Source organism: Oryctolagus cuniculus, chromosome X, assembly GCF_051225735.1.
Source record: "Oryctolagus cuniculus isolate XC-2025 breed Fujian yellow rabbit chromosome X, ASM5122573v1, whole genome shotgun sequence".
Lineage (NCBI taxonomy): Eukaryota > Metazoa > Chordata > Mammalia > Lagomorpha > Leporidae > Oryctolagus > Oryctolagus cuniculus.
In genome coordinates, this window is record NC_142888.1 from 125,754,261 (window position 1) to 125,775,417 (window position 21,157).

The 21,157-nt window shown below is 38.5% G+C and overlaps 1 long non-coding RNA gene across 1 annotated transcript in view; it reads right to left on the bottom strand.

Annotated features, from left to right (window-relative positions):
- The window catches only part of LOC149119746 (uncharacterized), a 144,670-nt gene extending 135,845 nt beyond the window's left edge, over positions 1-8,825 (bottom strand). The window contains exon 1 of the long non-coding RNA XR_016228338.1: positions 8,669-8,825. This is a non-coding gene — a long non-coding RNA (uncharacterized LOC149119746). The remainder of the gene's footprint in view (positions 1-8,668) is intronic.
- Positions 8,826-21,157: the final 12,332 nt, after the last annotated feature.

Below are 21,157 nucleotides of genomic sequence, written 5' to 3' on the forward strand. Positions count from 1 at the left end.
AGAGAAACGTCAGATTACTCTCAGAGGATCTCCAATCAGACTCACAGCTGACTTCTCATCAGAAACCCTACAAGCTAGGAGGGAATGGCGAGACATAGCACAGGTGCTAAGAGAGAAAAATTGCCAGCCCAGAATATTATATCCTGCCAAGCTCTCATTTGTGAATGAAGGTGAAATAAAGACCTTTCATAGCAAACAGAAATTGAAAGACTTTGTGGCCACTCGTCCGGCCCTGCAAAAGATACTTAAAGATGTGCTACACTCAGAAACACAGAAACACGGCCATCAATATGAAAGAAGGGAAAGGAAGAACACCTACCAGTAAAAGAGCATGGGAAGCTCAAAGCATATACTAGAAAATATTTCCGGGAAAATGGCAGGGCAAAGTCACTACGTATCAGTTGTCACATTGAACATTAATGGTCTGAATTCTTCAGTTAAAAGACACCGTTTAGCTGACTGGCTCACAGAACACAACCCAACTATTTGTTGCCTACAAGAAACACATCTCTCTAACAAAGAGGCATGCAGACTGAAAGTGAAAGGTTGGAAAAAGATATTCCATGCCAACAGAAACCAAAAAAAAGCAGGTGTAGCCATATTAATATCAGACAAAATAAACTTTAATACAAAAACTGTTAAGAGAGACAAAGAGGGACACTATATAATGATTAAGGGTTCAATTCAACAGGAAGATGTAACTATTATAAATGTATATGCACCTAATTACAGGGCACCGGTCTATTTAAAAGATATGTTAAGGGACTTAAAGGGAGATTTAGATTCCAATACAATAGTACTGGGGGACTTCAATACTCCACTCTCAGAAATAGACAGATCATCCGGACAGAAGATCAACAAGGAAACAGCAGATTTAATTGACACTATCGCCCAAATGGATCTAACAGATATCTACAGAACTTTCAACCCTACATCTATAGACTTCACATTCTTCTCAGCAGCGCATGGAACCTTCTCTAGGATTGATCACATACTAGGACATAAAGCAAATCTCAGCAAATTTAAAAGAATTAGAATCATACCATGCAGCTTCTCAGACCACAGCGGAATGAAGCTGGAAATTAGCAACTCAGGAAACCCCAGAAAGTATGCAAACACATGGAGACTGAACAACATGCTCCTGAATGAACACTGGGTCATTCAAGAAATCAAAAGAGAAATCAAAAACTTTCTGGAAGTAAATGAAGACAACAACACAACATATCAAAACTTATGGGATACAGCAAAAGCAGTATTGAGAGGCAAATTTATAGCAGTAGGTGCCTATATCAAGAAATTGGAAAGGTACCAAATAAATGAGCTTTCAGCGCACCTCAAGGACCTAGAAAAACTGCAGCAAACCAAACCCAAATCTAGTAGGAGAAGAGAAATAATTAAAACCAGAGAAGAAATTAATAGGATTGAATCCAAAAAAACATTACAAAAAATCAGCCAAGCGAGAAGCTGGTTTTTTGAAAAAATAAACAAAATTGACACCCCATTGGCCCAACTAACTAAAAAAAGAAGAGAAAAGACCCAAATCAATAAAATCAGAGATGAAAAAGGAAACGTAACAACAGACACCACAGAAATAAAAAGAATCATCAGAAATTACTACAAGGACCTGTATGCCAGCAAACAGGAAAACCTATCAGAAATGGATAGATTCCTGGACACATGCAATCTACCAAAATTGAACCATGAAGACATCGAAAACCTAAATAGACCCATAACTGAAACAGAAATTGAAACAGTAATAAAGGCCCTCCCAACAAAGAAAAGCCCAGGACCAGATGGATTCACTGCTGAATTCTACCAGACATTTAAAGAAGAACTAATCCCATTTCTTCTCAAACTATTCAGAACAATCGAAGAAGAGGGAATCCTCCCAAATTCTTTCTATGAAGCCAGCATCACCTTAATCCCTAAGCCAGAGAAAGATGCAGCACTGAAAGAAAATTACAGACCAATATCCCTGATGAACATAGATGCAAAAATCCTCAATAAAATTCTGGCCAATAGAATACAACAACACATCAGGAAAATCATCCATCCAGACCAAGTGGGATTCATCCCTGGTATGCAGGGATGGTTCAACATTCGCAAATCAATCAATGTGATTCACCACATTAACAGACTGCAGAAGAAAAACCATATGATTATCTCAATTGATGCAGAGAAAGCATTTGATAAAATTCAACACCCTTTCATGATGAAAACTCTAAGCAAATTGGGTATAGAAGGAACATTCCTCAATATAATCAAAGCAATTTATAAAAAAACCACAGCCAGCATCCTATTGAATGGGGAAAAGTTGGAAGCATTTCCACTGAAATCTGGCACCAGGCAGGGATGCCCACTCTCACCACTGCTATTTAACATAGTTCTGGAAGTTTTAGCCAGAGCCATCAGACAAGAAAAAGAAATCAAAGGAATACAAATCAAGAAGGAAGAAGTCAAACTATCCCTCTTTGCAGACGATATGATTCTGTACTTAGAGGATCCAAAGAACTCTACTAAGAGACTATTGGAACTCATAGAGGAGTTTGGCAAAGTGGCAGGATATAAAATCAATGCACAAAAATCAACAGCCTTTGTATACACAAGCAATGCCATGACTGAGAAAGAGCTGCTAAGATCAATCCCATTCACAATAGCTACAAAAACAATCAAATACCTTGGAATAAACTTAACCAAGGACGTTAAAGATCTCTACGATGAAAATTACAAAACCTTAAAGAAAGAAATAGAAGAGGATACCAAAAAATGGAAAAATCTTCCATGCTCATGGATTGGAAGAATCAACATCATCAAAATGTCCATTCTCCCAAAAGCAATTTATAGATTCAATGCAATCCCAATCAAGATACCAAAGACATTCTTCGCAGATCTAGAAAAAATGATGCTGAAATTCATATGGAGGCACAAGAGACCTCGAATAGCTAAAGCAATCTTGTACAACAAAAACAAAGCCGGAGGCATCACAATACCAGACTTCAGGACATACTACAGGGCAGTTGTAATCAAAACAGCATGGTACTGGTACAGAAACAGATGGATAGACCAATGGAACAGAATTGAAACACCAGAAATCAACCCAAACATCTACAGCCAACTCATATTTGATCAAGGATCCAAAACCAATCCCTGGAGTAAGGACAGTCTATTCAATAAATGGTGCTGGGAAAACTGGATTTCCACGTGCAGAAGCATGAAGCAAGACCCCTACCTTACACCTTACACAAAAATCCACTCAACGTGGATTAAAGACCTAAATCTACGACCTGACACCATCAAGTTATTAGAGAACATTGGAGAAACCCTTCAAGATATTGGCACAGGCAAAGAGTTTCTGGAAAAGACCCGGGAGGCACAGGCAGTCAAAGCCAAAATCAACTATTGGGATTGCATCAAATTGAGAAGTTTCTGTACTGCAAAAGAAACAGTCAGGAGAGTGAAGAGACAACCGACAGAATGGGAAAAAATATTTGCAAACTATGCAACAGATAAAGGGTTAATAACCAGAATCTACAAAGAGATCAAGAAACTCCACAAAAACAAAACCAACAACCCACTTAAGAGATGGGCCAAGGACTTCAATAGACATTTTTCAAAAGAGGAAATCCAAATGGCCAACAGGCACATGAAAAAATGTTCAAGGTCACTAGCAATCAGGGAAATGCAAATCAAAACCACAACGAGGTTTCACCTCACCCTGGTTAGAATGGCTCACATACAGAAATCTACCAACAACAGATGCTGGCGAGGATGTGGGGAAAAAGGGACACTAACCCACTGTTGGTGGGAATGCAAACTGGTCAAGCCACTATGGAAATCAGTCTGGAGATTCCTCAGAAACCTGAATATAACCCTACCGTTCGACCCAGCCATCCCACTCCTTGGAATTTACCCAAAGGAGTTTAAATTGATAAACAAAAAAGCGGTCTGCACCCTAATGTTTATTGCAGCACAATTCACAATAGCCAAGACCTGGAACCAACCTAAATGCCCATCAATGGTAGACTAGATAAAGAAATTATGGGATATGTACTCTTTAGAATACTATACCGCAGTAAGAAACAACGAAATCCAGTCATTTGCAACAAAATGGAGGAATCTGGAACACATCATGCTGAGTGAAGTAAGCCAGTCCCAAAGGGACAAATACCATATGTTCTCCCTGATTGGTGACAACTGACTGAACACCAAAAAGGAAACCTCCTGAAGTGAAATGGACACTATGAGAAATGGTGACTTGATCAGCATAGCCCTGACTGCTAATGGACAACTTAATACATTATCCCTCATAGTATTTTTCTTTTGTCTGTTCTACTTAATATGACTGGTTTAATTCTGTAATTATCACACAGTTATTCTTAAGGGTTGAAAATTAACTGAAATGTGATCCCTGTTAAACATAAAAGTGGGTATAAGAGAGGGAAGAGATGTATAATTTGGGGCATGCTCGGGCTGACTTGCCCCAATTGGTAGAGTTGGAAACATACTAGGGGATTCCAATTCAATCCCATCAAGGTGGCATGTGCCAATGCCATCTCACTATTCCAAGTGATCAATTTCAGTTCACAATTGATCATAATGAAAGGACTAAGAGTCAAAGGGAGCACATAAACAAGTCTAGTATCTGCTAACACTAACCGATAGAATAAATAAAGGGGAGAGTGATCCAACATGGGAAGTGAGATACTCAGCAGACTCATAGAATGGCGGATGTCCTAAATAGCACTCTGGCCTCAGATTCAGCCCTAAAGGCACTCGGATCTGGCTGAAAAGCCCATGAGAGTATTTCAGGCATGGAAAGCCAAGACACTCTGGCAAAAAGATCTCTGTGAGTGAGATCCCAGTGGAAAGAACAGGTCTTCAAAGAGGGAGGTGCCTTTCTCTGAAGGGAGGAGAGAACCTCCACTTTGACTATGACCTTGTCTAAACAAGATAAGAGTCGGAGAACTCAAGGGGCTTCCATAGCCTTGGAAACTCATGACTGGTGCATAGGGAGATTACTGATGCCATAAACAGGAGTGTCAATTGGTAAAGTCAACAACAGGAGTCACTGTGCACTTACTCCTCATGTAGGATCTCTGTCCTTAATGTGCTGTACACTGAGGCTTAATGCTATAACGAGTACTCAAACAGTATATTTCACTTTGTGTTTCTATGGGGGTGCAAACTGTTGAAATCTTTACTTAATGTACACTAAACTGATCTTCTGTTAAAAAAAAAAAAAAAGAAACTATCAATTCCCAACTTGACTCTCACTGGGATTAAACATGACAATAGGTCTGATCTGATTTCATCATCATTTAAAAAAAATCATCTATTATTTTTCACTTTATGTTTCTGTGTGGGAACAAACTGTTGAAATCCTTACTTAAGGTATAATAAGCTGATCTTCTGTATACTAAGATAATCGAAAATGAATCTTGATGTGAATGGAAGGGGAGAGGGAGTGGGAAAGGGGAGGGTGGTGGGTGGGAGGGACGGTATGGGGGGGAAAGCCATTGTAACCCATGAGACGTACTTTGGAAATTTATATTCATTAAATAAAAGATAAAAAAAAAAAAAAGAAAACCACTAGACACAATAATGAAGCGAGACAGAGATTGAGGGAGGGAAGTGGAGGTGAGAACACACTCCTATTACAATTGAATTTCAAGAGGAAACACTTTTAGAAGAAAACAGGAGAATCGGATGTCTACATTCATTCAGTAGTGCTAATCTATCTTGCTTCTACTTCCTGAAGATACATGCTGCACCTAAATAGTGGCATCCTCTGACTTTAGCGTTTGCAAGATGGAGTTAATAACAGCAATTGCCTTCCATGTTGTTGTAAGGAATAAGTGAAATAATTCATTTAAAACAATTACCACAGTGTTGGTGCAAAGCAATTGCTCAGAAATGATCCATAATTTTGAAGATTGGTAGTGGTAACACTCATAGATATATCAAATTGAATCTTTCTTACTTTCTGCCTGAGGATGCAACTAGATGATGAATGGAAGTAAAATAACAATGTTTAGAACTTAGTGCTCAACAGATGGCAATAATTACTAATATTATTTTAACCATATTTTCTTACAATTTTTCTCTAAATAGACAATGCTGCTTTAGAGCTGCAGAAACTAGGGCTTAAAAAGGTGAAGTGGGAGTGAAAGATAGTGGTGATGGCTCAAGCAAATTGATTCCTGCCAATGATGTGGGAGACTAGAATTGAGTTCCTGGCCTTGGCCTGGCCCTCTCCTACTTGTGTGAACCAGGAGTTGGAAATGTGTTTCTCTCTCTCTCAAACAAAAAGCTGAACCAACTTGCAAAAGCTCACAGATGTCTTAGATCAATATCATTATGACTGCAGAGTTTGTGCTTATTTTAATAAAGTTTTATTGGATCATAGCTGCATACTTCATTTACATACTGGCAATGGCTATTTTTACACTACAACATCCAAGTTGAGTAATGGTGACAGACCATATATCGCCCGAAGTCTAAAATATTTGCTATCTACCCCTTTACAGAGAAAGCATTGACCTAAGTCTGGTCCAAAAGTTACTTAATGATGTTTTAAACTCATGTTGTATCTGTACATAATCATTTTATAAATTACCAATTAAAATGAAGCATTAGAAACAGATTACTGCCTAAATCCTGTTGTTTCCAAGAAGAATGCAAGTATGACAGTAGCTCTTGTAAAAGTGCTCCTTGTTGCTAAGCATGGAGGGATGAAGTAAAGCTGCAGCAGATTCCTAGGAGAGATTTTATTATGATGGACTCCTCAAAGCTTCTACTACTAGGTGACTGCAGTGCCTAAACATACCTTTAGACTAAAAAACTCATATCTCTTCCCCCTTTCCAATTAATTCATTTTAGTAGCAGTAATAGTAATCATCCTAGTTTGCTTGATCCCTGGAACCTGAGACTGCCCCCTCAGCTGACATCACTAATCACTAGGCCCCAGCCAAATAGCATGAAACAAATGGTACTGTGATTTGCCACAACTCTGGTTGCTCAGTCTTAGATATGCATAGATGTTTTGATTAGTAGCCAAGCCTCACCTCATCTACAGGTCAAGAGATCACTATTTCATTAAACTGTGTTTTGAAACCAAAAAGACTACATTATTCTGATCAAAGAACTTTTCCTTACTTAGTACACACAAAAATTGGCTTTTCTTTTAAATAGGTGAAAAAGTGTCATGGCAATCAAATCTGTTCTTCCGAGAATTTCATCACAGTCCCTAATCAGCAAGTTCTGAATGACATGCTATAAAAGTTACTGAGGATTTCAACAAATGGTATCATGGTAAGCTCATTGACGTTGAACATACAGTTCTGAGTATTTGAGTTGTAATGTGAACTATTGTTACTTCCTTCCCTGGTAATAGAAAAAGTTGAGTAGCATATCCTTATCATTGTTACCAAACTTTCAGTTTGGGTAACTTCCTGTGACTCTTACATTCATAGGGCTATCTTCATCACTCAAAGATTGATGCAGGTGATTGTACAAGAATATCTGGGATATCTTTCTTCCTAAATATGTCACTGTAGAAGAAAGTTATTTGGCAATTGGGATGAGGAGCATTTTCTTGCTGGGTGAGGGAGCACACATTGATGTTTAGATACAGTAGAAACTGAAGTGTTTTACATTGGCTTACACTTTATGTAAGGAATTAGTACACTTGGTTAGAGAGGTACAGACTGCATTCTGTAAAAAAGCTACTTCTGAAAGCTCAAGAAAAATAAATCAAACCCCAAGTAAAGGAAGATATCATATTCCCAAAGGAACCATTTTTAAATAATGCAATACTCTAAGGTATTTTAATTCCTAAATATCATTCATAATCCAGACACAGCAATACTGAGGAGACAACTGCAGTATATTTTCATGCTAATTATCTTAGCAATATTCAAGCCTTTATCATGTTTATGTTCTCGTTTATCTTGTGGACAAAATTCTGGTTCAGCTTCTTTCTACATAAAATCAGAACCAGTTTAGCATTCAAGAGCTCATCCATAGTCTCTCTAATCACCAATTCAGGTCAAGCACCCTCTCCTTTTTCTCATGTGTACAGACAATGATTAATTTAAGAAGCGGTGGTAATATGGCTTTCTTGGAAAGTATGCATGCTACTGTGTCACATAATTTTTTTAGTCAAAGTTAAATAACTCTTCTGGAAATAAAACATCCACAACCCATATAAAGAAATGTCGGTGTCAATAGTGAAGCCAAGTGAAAATGTAACGGTTATCAGTCATCTTTTTTTTTTTTTTTGACAGGCAGAGTGGACAGTGAGAGAGAGAGACAGAGAGAAAGGTCTTCCTTTTGCCATTGGTTCACCCTCCAATGGCCGCCGCGGCCAGCGCACCGCGCTGATCCGATGGCAGGAGCCAGGAGCCAGGTGCTTTTCCTGGTCTCCCATGGGGTGCAGGGCCCAAGCACCTGGGCCATCCTCTACTGCACTCCCTGGCCACAGCAGAGGGCTGGCCTGGAAGAGGGGCAACCGGGACAGAATCCGGCGCCCCGACCGGGCCTAGAACCCGGTGTGCCGGCGCCGCTAGGCGGAGGATTAGCCTAGTGAGCCGCGGCGCCGGCCTGGTTATTGGTCATTTTTTAGCAGCTCAGAATATGAACTCCTTTCCAAGATATGGGGAATTCTTACCTCATGTGTCTTGGTGGGAGTCAGGGATCACTTCTTTGTAACAGAAGGTGAAAATGCTACCAACTTTCTTTACCAGCCTTCCTTACTGCTGAAATGTAGGCATCTATCCTAAATGAGTGCTTTCTTGACTTCCTTGATGAGAAGACTCACCTGAGATTCTTGTTATTGGCTACACAGGCCCAGAGATTGTTAGGCTGCAGAATGGTTTACCTTTGTAAGTACCCAGGAAAGTCTTATTATTAAAGAAGCTTGTTAACCAAACATTGGCCTGTGACCTTGAGTGCACATGAGATTCACTAGAGGAGTTCTTAAAACTAGAACTCCTGGACCTCACCCCAAATCAATTTAATCAGAAAATAAGAATCATTTCTGAGATGAATTTCTCATGTGGGGAGGGTGGGGTGGTGGGAGGCTTCACATGTGGTTTCATTGCATAGTGATGCTTGAGAAACCCGGGTTTAGACCAATACTTCACTAAACAGGTGCTGGGATTTTGATGTAGAAGTAGTACAAGGAGAGGACAATTGTGAGTCAGTCATAGCTACAGCACAATCAGATTCCTGGGAGAGTGGGAATAGCTGTGCTAATGAGAGCATCCTTCCTCCAGGGATCCACCATCAGTGATCCACACTACAGCATTTAGTAGCGTCCTTTTGCAGTCTGATTTTGAGCATTGCTTAAAGATATTTAGTCATGAGACTGACTTTGCAGCATTCCTGGAGATTCTGTAAGCTAGCCAACAGTAATATTAAATTATTTCTCTAAGTAAATCATCCTGAACTGGTTTCTATTGTTTGCAAACAATAATAGAAAATATTACACAGAGTAGTGGGGGAAACTCTGACTTTGCAGGAATAGAATGTGAATTTGACTACTATGGGACCCCTCTGAGTCTCTACTTCTTAATCTCTAAAATGGGAAAGCTACCTTGTTTCATACAGCTGTTGTGATGATTAAATTAGATATTAACTTGAAGTGCTGTTGTCAGGCTAAAGAATGCCTCTCTGAGAAAGGCTTAGCATAGCAGCATGGAAAAGGGGGAGGGGAGGCAGTGCTGTGGTGTACCAGGTAAAGCTGCCACCTGCAGTGCCTGCAGCCCATATGGTGCCACCTCGAGTCCCGGCTGCTCCACTTCTGATCCAGCTCTCTGCTGTGGCCTTGGGCCCTGCACCTGCGTGGGAGACCCAGATAGACGTTCCTGGCTCCTTACTTCAGATCGGCATAGCTCTGGCCGCTGCAGCCATTTGGTGAGTGAACTATTGGATGGAACACTTTCTCTCTCTCTCTCTCTCTAACTGTGCCTTTCAAACAAATAAATAAGCCTTAAAAAAAAGGATAATGGACATGTCTTGCAGTTCTAATTTCATAGCAAACAATGCTTACTTTGATCATCTATTTATATGCAGTGAATTTGAGTGGAGATCGGTGCCCCAACCCACTCCTGGGAAGTGCCACTAGAAAAGGCTTGGCATAAGTCATTACATGTTATTTTACTCTTTCATTCTATAATATATAACATGCAAATCTAATCAAAGAGTGCAATCTTGGGAAAGGATTCCAGAGCTTTTAAAAAACTATTCTTCATTAGTTATCTAGTCTAGGACAAATAATTTTGAGTAATTAAAATATTTCAGTACATTTGAACACCAGAAATTACATATGCACTATATATTTTTCTATAATATGCTTAACTCTGATCCCAGTTCCCATTTAGAGTTCTTATTTATATGTCTATTAATACAATCATAGGGTCAGTCATTGGATCTAGTGGTTAAGATTCTCAGTTGGGATGCCCATGTCAAAGTGCTGAGGCTGAAGTACTGATTCCACTCCCAATTCCAGCTTCCTACTAATGTATATCCTGGGAGGCAGAAGGTGATGGCTCAAGTACTTGGGTTTCAGGCTCCCAGCTTCAATCTGGCCCAGCCCTAGGCCATTGCAGGCTCTTGGGTGTAAACCATCATATGGTGTCACTCTTTAACTCTCTTTCTCTCAGTCTCTTTCTTCCTGTCCATAAAATAAACAAATAAATAAAAATTATTTTAAAAAATAACAATCATCTTTAAAAAAAAAACTGAGCTAATAGAGGGCAATGTCTTACAGCCATAAGCCTGTATTTTGAGGAATCATCCTATGTTAACTCAGTAAGGTCCTGCCATTAGTTGACTGTTGCTATGGCAAAATGGAAATTAAAACTTGAGAATTCTAAATCTGTTATCTGCTAGACGGGTAGGATGCAGACAAAGTGTATTTCCATTATGATGGCTTTTTTTATAACTTGGCTCTCCATTTCCTCTTCTCTCCCCCTCACACCATATGATCCCAGCCCTACCCTGTACTCACAGGAAGACTAGTCAGTTTAACCATGTAGAATTCAATCATTTATGCTTCTCCATACTCAAATTTTAATCAAATACCTATGTATATAACTCATATATAGGTTTTTTATTGTGATGACCAATTATTGATGATTTTATTTATTTATTTAATTATTTAAGAGATATAGAAAGAGACATAGATCATTAGAATGAGATCTCCCAACTTCTGGTACACTCTCCAAATGCCCACAACAGCCAGGGCTAGGCCAGACCACAGCCAGAAACCAGGTATTCAATGCAGGTCTCCCAAATGGATGATAGGAGTCCAATTAATTGAGCCATCACTGCTGCCCCACACCCAGTATTTACAATAAAAAGAAGCTGAAATCAGGTGTCAAAGCCAGGAATTGAACCCAGGTATGCTGATGTAGGATTCCATCATCTTAAATAGCCCCTTAACCTCTGGGTTAAACACCATCTTGGTCATTGTTTTGTAATGATAAGATCATTTTATGATACTATGTGGAAATCCCACCAAATATTTTTCTTAAAGTTTGCATAATTTTTATTTTTGATGCATTTTGATTTTAATAACAATGTTAATAACTGTTAATACTACTTAGTAATACTCTGAGGATTAAATTAGATAATTTATGTAAAATGACAGCATTCTTTGGTTGCTACTATTTTGTGGTTTTTTAAAATATAGCATTAAAATTTTTTTCTTTTTTCTTTTCATTAATTTTTAACAGATTCAATATGATTTGTGGATACATGTCTAAGAAAATAATGATATTCCCCTCCTCTCTCCTTCCTTCTACCTTTCTGTCATTTCTTTTTGAGTTTTTGAGATTCTGATTCAGATACATTGTATTTTATTCAACCATTTTCCTATTGATAGTTAACCATTTTTCTTCTACCCTTTTGCATTATCAGAAAATTCACAGTGAATATATACATGCCATTACATGTGGAGTTTTCCATTAAATGAAATAAAATTATTTGTTCAAAGTATAATGCTTTTAAGTGCAAGTGATAGCAGTCTATCCAGTAATGGTTTAAATCAGGAAGCTATCACTTAACAAGAAACCCAGTGGAAGATATTCCCAGAGTTTGAGTGGTCAAAGACATAATCCACAAACCAAGCTCTTTATATTTTATTCCACCAAACTCATGCATCTTGCTTATTGGTCACAAAAGGTCTCCTGAAGCTCTAGATATACACATAAAATGATTCAAAGCATAAAGAGGGAAGAGGACAAATTCCTTTTCTTTTTTTAGATGTATTTTTATTTATTTGAAAGAATTACAGAGAAAGGTAAAGACAGAGAGAGGCCTTGCATCCCCTGGTTCACTCCCCAAATGGCTGCAACGGCTGGAGCTGAGCCGATCCGAAGTCAGGAACCAGGAGCTTCTTCCAGGTCTCCCACGTGGGTGCAGGGGCCCAAGCACTTGGGTCATCTTCTACTGCTTTCCCAGGCCATAAGCAGGGAGCTGGAATGGGAGAGGAGGAGCCGGGACTAGAACCAGCGCCCATATGGGATGCCGGCGCTCAGGTCAGGGCTTTAACCCACTATGCCACAGTGCCAGCCCCCAAACTCCTTTTTATACAGCTCTTTATAGAAAGAAAAATCTCACAGTACACCAAGACAACTTTCTCTTACATCTAGATGACTACAAATGGTGTAGAGCAGTGAATTGGCAATGGGAACCGCAGTCTATGATTTGTTTAGATTGAGTACATTGCCCCTGGATAAGTCAAGGTCAGCAAAAGGAAGAAAAAGAAGGAGAAGATGATCTTTGGAAAATAAACCAAGTTGTTTGCTACAATAAACTATGGAGTTAATTAATATCCTACCTCAAGTATTCTGAATAAAAGATCTACCCAGTGTATATCTGAAAGAAAACAGTAATTACATCATACCAAAAAGACAGGACAATATTTTAATATATCACGTTCTATAGAAAAAATGAACATTTATGACATTTGGTAATACATAATTTGTTTAGTCACTAAAGTTAGTAGTACTCATACATAGGGCTCTGTAGTCATTATGCTAGACAAATGGGTAAGTATAGAGACAAATAAGTAATGGACCTTGCCCACACAACTTCAATATAGTTACTCAAGAAAAGACATGATGGATCCAGTCATGGTTCCCAACTTGGCTGCACCTTAGAACCTTTTGTGAGACTGGCATTATGGCTCAAAAGGTTAAGCTACTGCTTGCAATGCATGCTTCCAATATTACAGTGCCAATTTGAGTCCCAGCTACTTGGTGCCTTTTTTTTAAGCATTTATTTATTCGAGAGATACAGTCACAGACAGAGAGAGGGAGAGACAGAGAGAAAGGTCTTCCATCCGCTGGTTCATTGCCCAAATGGCCACAATGGCCAGAGCTGAGCTGATCCAAAGCCAGGAACCAGGAGCCTTCTCTGGGTCTCCCATGCGGGTGCAGGGGCCCAAGAACTTAGGCCATCTTCCACTGCTTTCCCAGGCTATAAACAGAAAGCTGAATCAGAAGAGGAGCAGCTGCTACAGGAATCGGCACCCATATGGGATGTTGGTGCCTATATGGAATTTTGGCACTGCAGGCGCAGGCTTAGCCTACTATGCCATGGCGCCAGCCCATGCTTGGCTTCTGATCCAGCTTCCTGCTAATGTGCTTGGGAAAGCAGCAGCAGAAGGTCCAACTTCTTGGGCCTCTGTCACCCATGTGGGGGACCTGGATGGAGTTCTAGGCTCCTGGCTTCTTCAGCCTGGACCAGCTCTGGCCATTGAAGCTATTTGGAGTATGAACCAGTGGATGGAAGATCTCTCTCTCTCTCTCTCCCTTCCTCCCTCCCTCCCTCCTTTCCAAATTTTTATTCCTTTTTAACATTTTTATTGAAATACAGTGTATAGATAAATGAGTTTATTCCTCTGATCACACCCATAACTAACACCCAGATTAAGAATGAAATAAGTCCTCACTATTCCCCCTCCTCCATTTCTTTTTCTTTTTTTAAATAAGTAAATAAGTCTTTTAAAAATAATCTTTTGGAAAATTTTTAAAATTCCAATTCTAGGGTCATGCCCTAAACCAACTAAATGAAATCTCTGTGGACAAAGCTGGGTCACAGGTTCAAGCTCCAGAGCCATTCTAATGTGAATCTAAGAGGCAGAACAAAGAGCTCTAGGGTAAACAGTTAAGAATCAAAGTTTGCTATTCAGTTTTTACCCCTTTGGTTCTCTTGGCCCATCTCTTCAGCAGTGGGCCACACTCATGCAACTCAGAACCAACCCAGCGATACTCCAAGATTTGTCCACTTTGTTTTCCAGACTATCTACCATCTTCCAAGCAAAATTATCTACCCTGTGGCTTGGTGCTGTCATTAGCAACTGATGCTTTCATTCAGCAACTGATGCTTTCATTCACTCACATTGCCATATATGGCATTCTGCCAGGACTCTTCTGGAAACTCTAGCCTAAATGGTCAGGTGTGGAACTAGTGAAGGAAAGGGCTATGGAACTTGGCTTAGCAGTGTTTGGGTTTCACAGATTCAATGTGCTCTGTCGCCATGGATCTTTCCTGCCCTGCTTTTCTCCACCTGGCAAGATTTTGCCCATTCTTCTATTGTTCCAGTAGACTCTAATGCCTCCTTGACCCTACACATGACTTCCCATGTTTTCCTCCTTGCTCACATAGCACCAAACTCCTACCACTCACAATCACACTATAGTATCATACTCTAACGAACTGATTTATCTCCATCCACAGTGGGTTGCCAAAGGGCAAAAGTCTCCCCTGAGTACTTTTTGCTTCCACTTCATTACCTTTGGCCAAATTGCTTTGAAATCTAACTTATTTTTTAAATCCTACCCTCCACAGACTCTAAGAGGCCCAATACTACCTGCACAACCTACCTAAATGCTGTTGTAGAATTCTCCACTGCAATGACAATTATTTCTTCGTCTAAATTACCTTTGGTATCTTCTTATCTATTTTGTAATTTTTTAAAACATCATCATAAATTTAATATTCCAGATGACTTCAGCAACAAAGAGAAAATGAGGAGAAATGATGATACATGTTTTAATATCTTGATAATATTTCATCTAATCAGTATATGGGAATTTATTATAGATAATACTGTTAATTTATAAATATATATACTACATAAATTATCATCAAATATAATTTAATAAAAATATAGTAACTTTTACATATAATAATATATAATATGAGGCACTTCACAAAATTTGTGGAAAAATGAAAATAAAAGATACATTTAATCTGTTGCAAAAAATTTCAAAATCTATATATAATTTTTACATATAATGTGTTACCCACAAACTCTTCTTCCCCATGAATTTTTTAAGTGTCCTCAGATATACCTCAATATATTGTGATTTGCAGGCACTGGATTTTTTTACAACATGGAGGTTTGTGAAACACCTATGCTGAACAAGCCTATGATACAATTTTTCTAGTAGTTAAAGTGATGGTTGGAATTTTTTAGCAAAAGTGCATTTTATGTGAAATATGCAAATTTTTCAAATACAGTAGTTTTGCACATATATATTAAATATATAATTCTATACTTTAATCATATATCAATTATTACATGAATATATAAGCAAAATATAAATATATAGTAAAATGTATAACATGAAAAATGTATATATAACACTATTTATACATAGCATTTAAATTGTAAAACAATTTTTGAAATTTAATATTTATTACTTAGAAAACTAGTCTTAAAATTACTTTACAGTGTGTTAACACAAATTTATGTTATCAGTGTTTACACTGTTCTATGACTTTGTTCCAAAATCTATGTTATCATTTGCATTTAATTATCTTCTGCAGACTGGAAAGCTTAGAAGATGCCTTGTCATTTTAGCTGGATTTTAGCATTTTTTCTTTCTTGATGTTTTGTTATATCCAAATTACTTCTTAATCTCATAAGACATTCTAAGCCTACTTTCTCTTTCATTGTTTTTAGTAATATTGAGTAGATATGAAACATTTATGAAACTGACATATAATGCCTAGTGATCCAACAAATACTGTCCTCACCCTCTTCCCCATTTCAGTACCACTCACATAGCTGTGCAGGCTCCTAATTCTCACCCTGGCCCCTTCCCAGAGATAACCACTACTGTTAGGAAAGAGGAGATGGAGTGCAAAGTCAAAGCCAGACCAGCTTTATTCAGAAGAATGAAGCTTGGAAAGGGCTCACTCCCAGGTGAATGCACTGCAGAAAGTTGCCAGCGAACACCCAGCAGAGTGAGGAAACCTTCCCTTACAGACTTGGGGGAGAGAGCTTGGGAGGAGTGGGGAGAGCTCAGGCTGATGGCTGGACTCTTCTCATAGTGGTGTGTCCAGCAGTTCAGGCAGGGCATGGCTGCTTAAGGCAGAGTGCAGCTGTATTAACAGGGCAGAGAAATGGGGGCCTGCTTGCTGTTATGTAGGTGAGAGGCCATCATGGACCTAAGGCTTTTTGACCTTGCCCTACAAACTACCCTAAATATTATCTCAGGATTCATTATTTTTGATTTCTTTATTGATTAGCCACACTTTATCTTCTGAACAATATACTGCTTAATTTTACATGTTGCAATTTTTCTATAAATAGATCTATAATATATGCAATCTTCAACATCTTCCCTTTGTTGCTCAAATTAAACTTTATTACCAGATGAAATTTTTACCTCTTCAGCAATAATACATTATACTATACTGAGCTTTTCATGTGTTTCAATTTCTTATTATGTGTGTATACATATTATATACTCATCCATGCAATATGCTGTTATTAAAATTGCTTTGTACTATGGTTTTTTTTTAAACTTTTATTTAATGAATATAAATTTCCAAAGTATACCTTATGGATTACAATGGCTTCCCCCCCATAACGTCCCTCCCACCCGCAACCCTCCCCTTTCCCACTCCCTCTCCCCTTCCATTCACATCAAGATTCATTTTCAATTCTCTTTATATACAGAAGATCAGTTTAGCATACATTAAGTAAAGATTTCAACAGTTTGCTCCCACACAGAAACATAAGTGAAAAATACTGTTTGAGTACTAGTTATAGCATTAAATCTCAATGTACAGCACACTAAGGACAAAGATCCTACATGAGGAGTAAGTGCACAGTGACTCCTGTTGTTGACTTAACAAATTGACACTCTTGTTTATGGCATCAGTAATCACCCTAGGCTCTTGTCATGAGCTGCCAAGGCTATGGAAGCCCCCTGAGTTCACTGACTCTGATCATATTTAGACAAGGCCATGGTCAAAGTGGAAGTTCTTTCCTCCCTTCCTCCCTTCAGAGAAAGGAACCTCCTTCTTTGATGACCCGTTCTTTCCACTGGGATCTCACTCACGGAGATCTTTCATTTAGGTTTTTTTTTTTCCCCCCAGAGTGTCTTGGCTTTCCATGCCTGAAATACTCTCATGGGCTTTTCAGCCGGATCCACATGCCTTAAGGGCTGATTCTGAGGCCAGAGTGCTGTTTAGGACATCTGCCGTTCTATGGGTCTGCTGTGTATCTCACTTCCCATGTTGGATCATTCTCTCCCTTTTTTATTCTATCAGCTAGTATTTGCAGACACTATTCTTGTTTGTGTGATCCCTTTGGTTCTTAGTCCTATCATTATGATCAATTGTGAACAGAAATTGATCACTGGGACTAGTGAGATGGCATTGGTACATGCCACCTTGATGGGATTGAATTGGAATCCCCTGGTATGTTTCTAACTCTGCCATTTGGAGCAAGTCAGTTTGAGCATGTCCCGAATTGCACATCTCTTCCCTCTCTTATTCCCACTCTTATATTTAACAGCGATCACTTTTCAGTTAAGTTTCAGCACTTAAGAAGAATTGTGTATTGATTACAGTATTCAACCAAAAGTATTAAGTAGAACAAATAAAAAATATACTAAGAGGGATAACATATCAAGTTGTAAATATGATTTGTACCCACCAAAACTCATGTTGAGGTCTGGTCTTCAATGTAGCAGTTTTGGGAGGTAGGGCCTAGTGGAATGTTTGGCTTAAAAATTGATTAATGGATTAATGACTGCCTAGTGTGAATGAGTTCTCAATCTCTCAAGTTTGAATTAGTTATTGCAAGAGCATATTATTAAGAAGCAAGGCCACCCCTCCTGTTCTTTCCCTTCCACATGTGCCCACTTGTCATTCAACTTTCACTCATGAGTTGAAGCAGCATGGGGCCCTCATCAGAAACTGAACAGATGCCCATGCCAAAATGAACTCCCTTTCTTATAAATTACCCAGTTCTAGCTGTTGTTTTTTTAGCAACAGACAATGGACTAAGATACTTTAAAACATTCATTTTTATTTAACCACATTTTCTAATTTTAACATCCTTTCAGAGGTGGGAAATGTAAGGCCCATGGGCTGTATAATGCCTGTGAAATTATTTTCACTGGCCCTACCAAGGTAACCACAGGCAGGACTCTAAGTATAATAAATCTATAGCAGGTTAACTTTTAAGCTAATAATTTTGTATGGCCTGCAAATAATGTTATAAATATAAAAATGCCCCTTCATGGAAAAAAGTTTCCCCACCCATGCTTATATCTCTACACTTCCACTGGCAATATCTTCCTTCTGATTTAATATTACACTTTATTGTAAATCATAGAGAATTCCATTTTATTGTTCTGAAATCTTTATTGTGCCTTTATGCTCTTTATATGTTTTGAAAAAATTCCCAGCTCTTATGTTTTCAAATGTTGCTTTGTTCCATTGTTATCACCCTCTCATTCTGGGACATCAAGTTGAAACATATATTCAGGATTCTCACTATATCCTCTGTCGCCTACCATCTGTTCTATATATGCATTCTTTTTATATATTTCCTTTTGGATCATTTTCTTCTGAATTATTGTATATTCCATTCACAAATTCTTTCTTCAGCTGTTAAATCTGAAAATCACAGAGCATGGTTTATTTCTTTTTCTTGTCCCAGAATTTCTACTTTGTTCTCTTTCAAATTAATGCCATTATTACTATTTTCTGTTCTTTGCAGAGATCTTTAAGTTGCCCTAATTTAAAGGAACATATTAACTCTTAACTAGATTGATTTGCATAGTGAAGAACACATCCATAAATGTAAGAAAATGAGAGTTCTGTTACTATTTTCTAACCTTTCTGCTGTTTCTTGCTCATATTATCTTTTCTACTGAGTCTGGTTATATTTCAGTATTATTAAATATCATATTTGAAAAACTTATATGTGGATTTTAATTTGTTTGGGAATCAATTGTATCTTCCTCTAGAAGATTTGGTTTCTGCCAGGTCTCTTTGTCTCTTGAACCTAGAGTCATCTTAATACAATTTTAGGGATTGAGATTTTCTTGGCATCCCAGGTGACACAAAGCTGGTTGCACTTTGTGCAAGCGCCAATTATCTTCCACTTTACCAGTTTATCCTTACACCTAGACTGTTTCCTTTCAAGTTCCTAGTCTAAAGAAGGGGTTAGCAAAGTTTGACCCACAGTCCAAATCTGGGCACCAGTTCAGTATGCTTTTGCACTAGACCCATGGACTAAGTATGTTTTAAGAACATTTCTAAAAGGTCATAATAAAAATAAAGCAACAAGAGATGATGAAGACCATATGTGGACCATGAGCGTATCCTCTCTGGCCCTTTACAGTTAAGTTTGCCAACCCCCTGGTCTAAAGCATCTATCTTCTAAATTGTTAAATTTATTAAATTAATTTACATGTATTAATTAAATATGTTGAATTTTAAATTTCCATTATTTTGTATACTATAATTAATTTCATTATTTTTCTGTTTCTTGGTGATCTTTATAATTTAGTATATGCTCATATTTTGAATCTTACATATTATCTTGAAATATAATGAATTTAATTTTAAATTTTCTGTTTATTCTAATAGCTAAAGTCTTTTGTTTCTGAATCTTGTCATTTCAGATGACTACTCCTCATGGTGCTATAATTGTTCTTTTTTTGACAGGTAGAGTTAGACAGTGAGACAGAGAGAAAGGTCTTCCTTCCATTGGTTCACCCCCCAAATGGCCACTGCGGCCGGTGCACCGCGCTGATCCGAAGCCAGGAGCCAGGTGCTTCTTCCTGGTCTCCCATGCGGGTGCAGGGCCCAAGCACTTGGGCCATCCTCCACTGCCTTTCTGGGCCATAGCAGAGAGCTGGACTGGAAGAGGAGCAACTGGGACAGAATCCGGCGCCCCAACCACGACTAGAACCTGGGGTGCCGGCGCCACAGACAGAGGATTAGCCAAGTTTGCAGTGGCGCTGGTCCTATAATTGTTCTTGTGTTTTATATTGTCATCTGTCAGCTCACATTTCTTTGAATTTTAACCTATGTGAAATCTTTTATGACCAGCAATATGCTGATTAGATAACCTGACTTCCAGTAAAAATAACTAAGAATGCTGAATGGACAAAATGCAAAATAATATATCTTTAAAGATGTATCCAAGAGCTGGCAAGTAAGAAAAAAATATGCGAAAGCCAAGTATAAGTGAGAAATGGAAATTAAAAACGTTAAATATGTTGTTAAAATCATTGTCTGTCCACTTGGTTTTTCATTGTTCAATTTGTACAAATATTTCAGCCCTGCATATAAAATTAAGATGTCCTCAGGAGGCATATTATAAAATATTGAAATTATAGCTTCAGTCCTGAAAGTCAGGTAAATTATCATAGAATAATTGCCACAGTAAACAAAATCATTCACACATTTTTACTAGAGAAAAGATATAGTCATTGCTTAACAAGTGACTAATTGGGGCCCATGTGGCATAGCAGGTAAAGCCACTGCCTGCAACACCACCATCCCATAAGGGCACTGGATTATGTCCAGCTGTCTGCTTCCAACGCAACTCCCTGCTAATGGCCTGGGGAAAAGCAGCAGAAGATGGCTCGTGTCTGGGCCCCTGCACCCACGTGAGAGACTGGCTTCAGCCTGGCCCAGCCCTGGCCATTTTGTGGCCATATGGGGAGTGAACAAGTAGACGGAAGATCTTTCTTTCTCTCTTTCTCTCTCTCCCTCTTTCTTTCCTTTCTCTCTCTCTCTCTTTCCTTTCTCTCTCTCTCTCTCTCCCTCCCTCCAACTCTGACTTTCAAATAAGTAAATAAATCTTAAAAAATTAGTGATCAATATA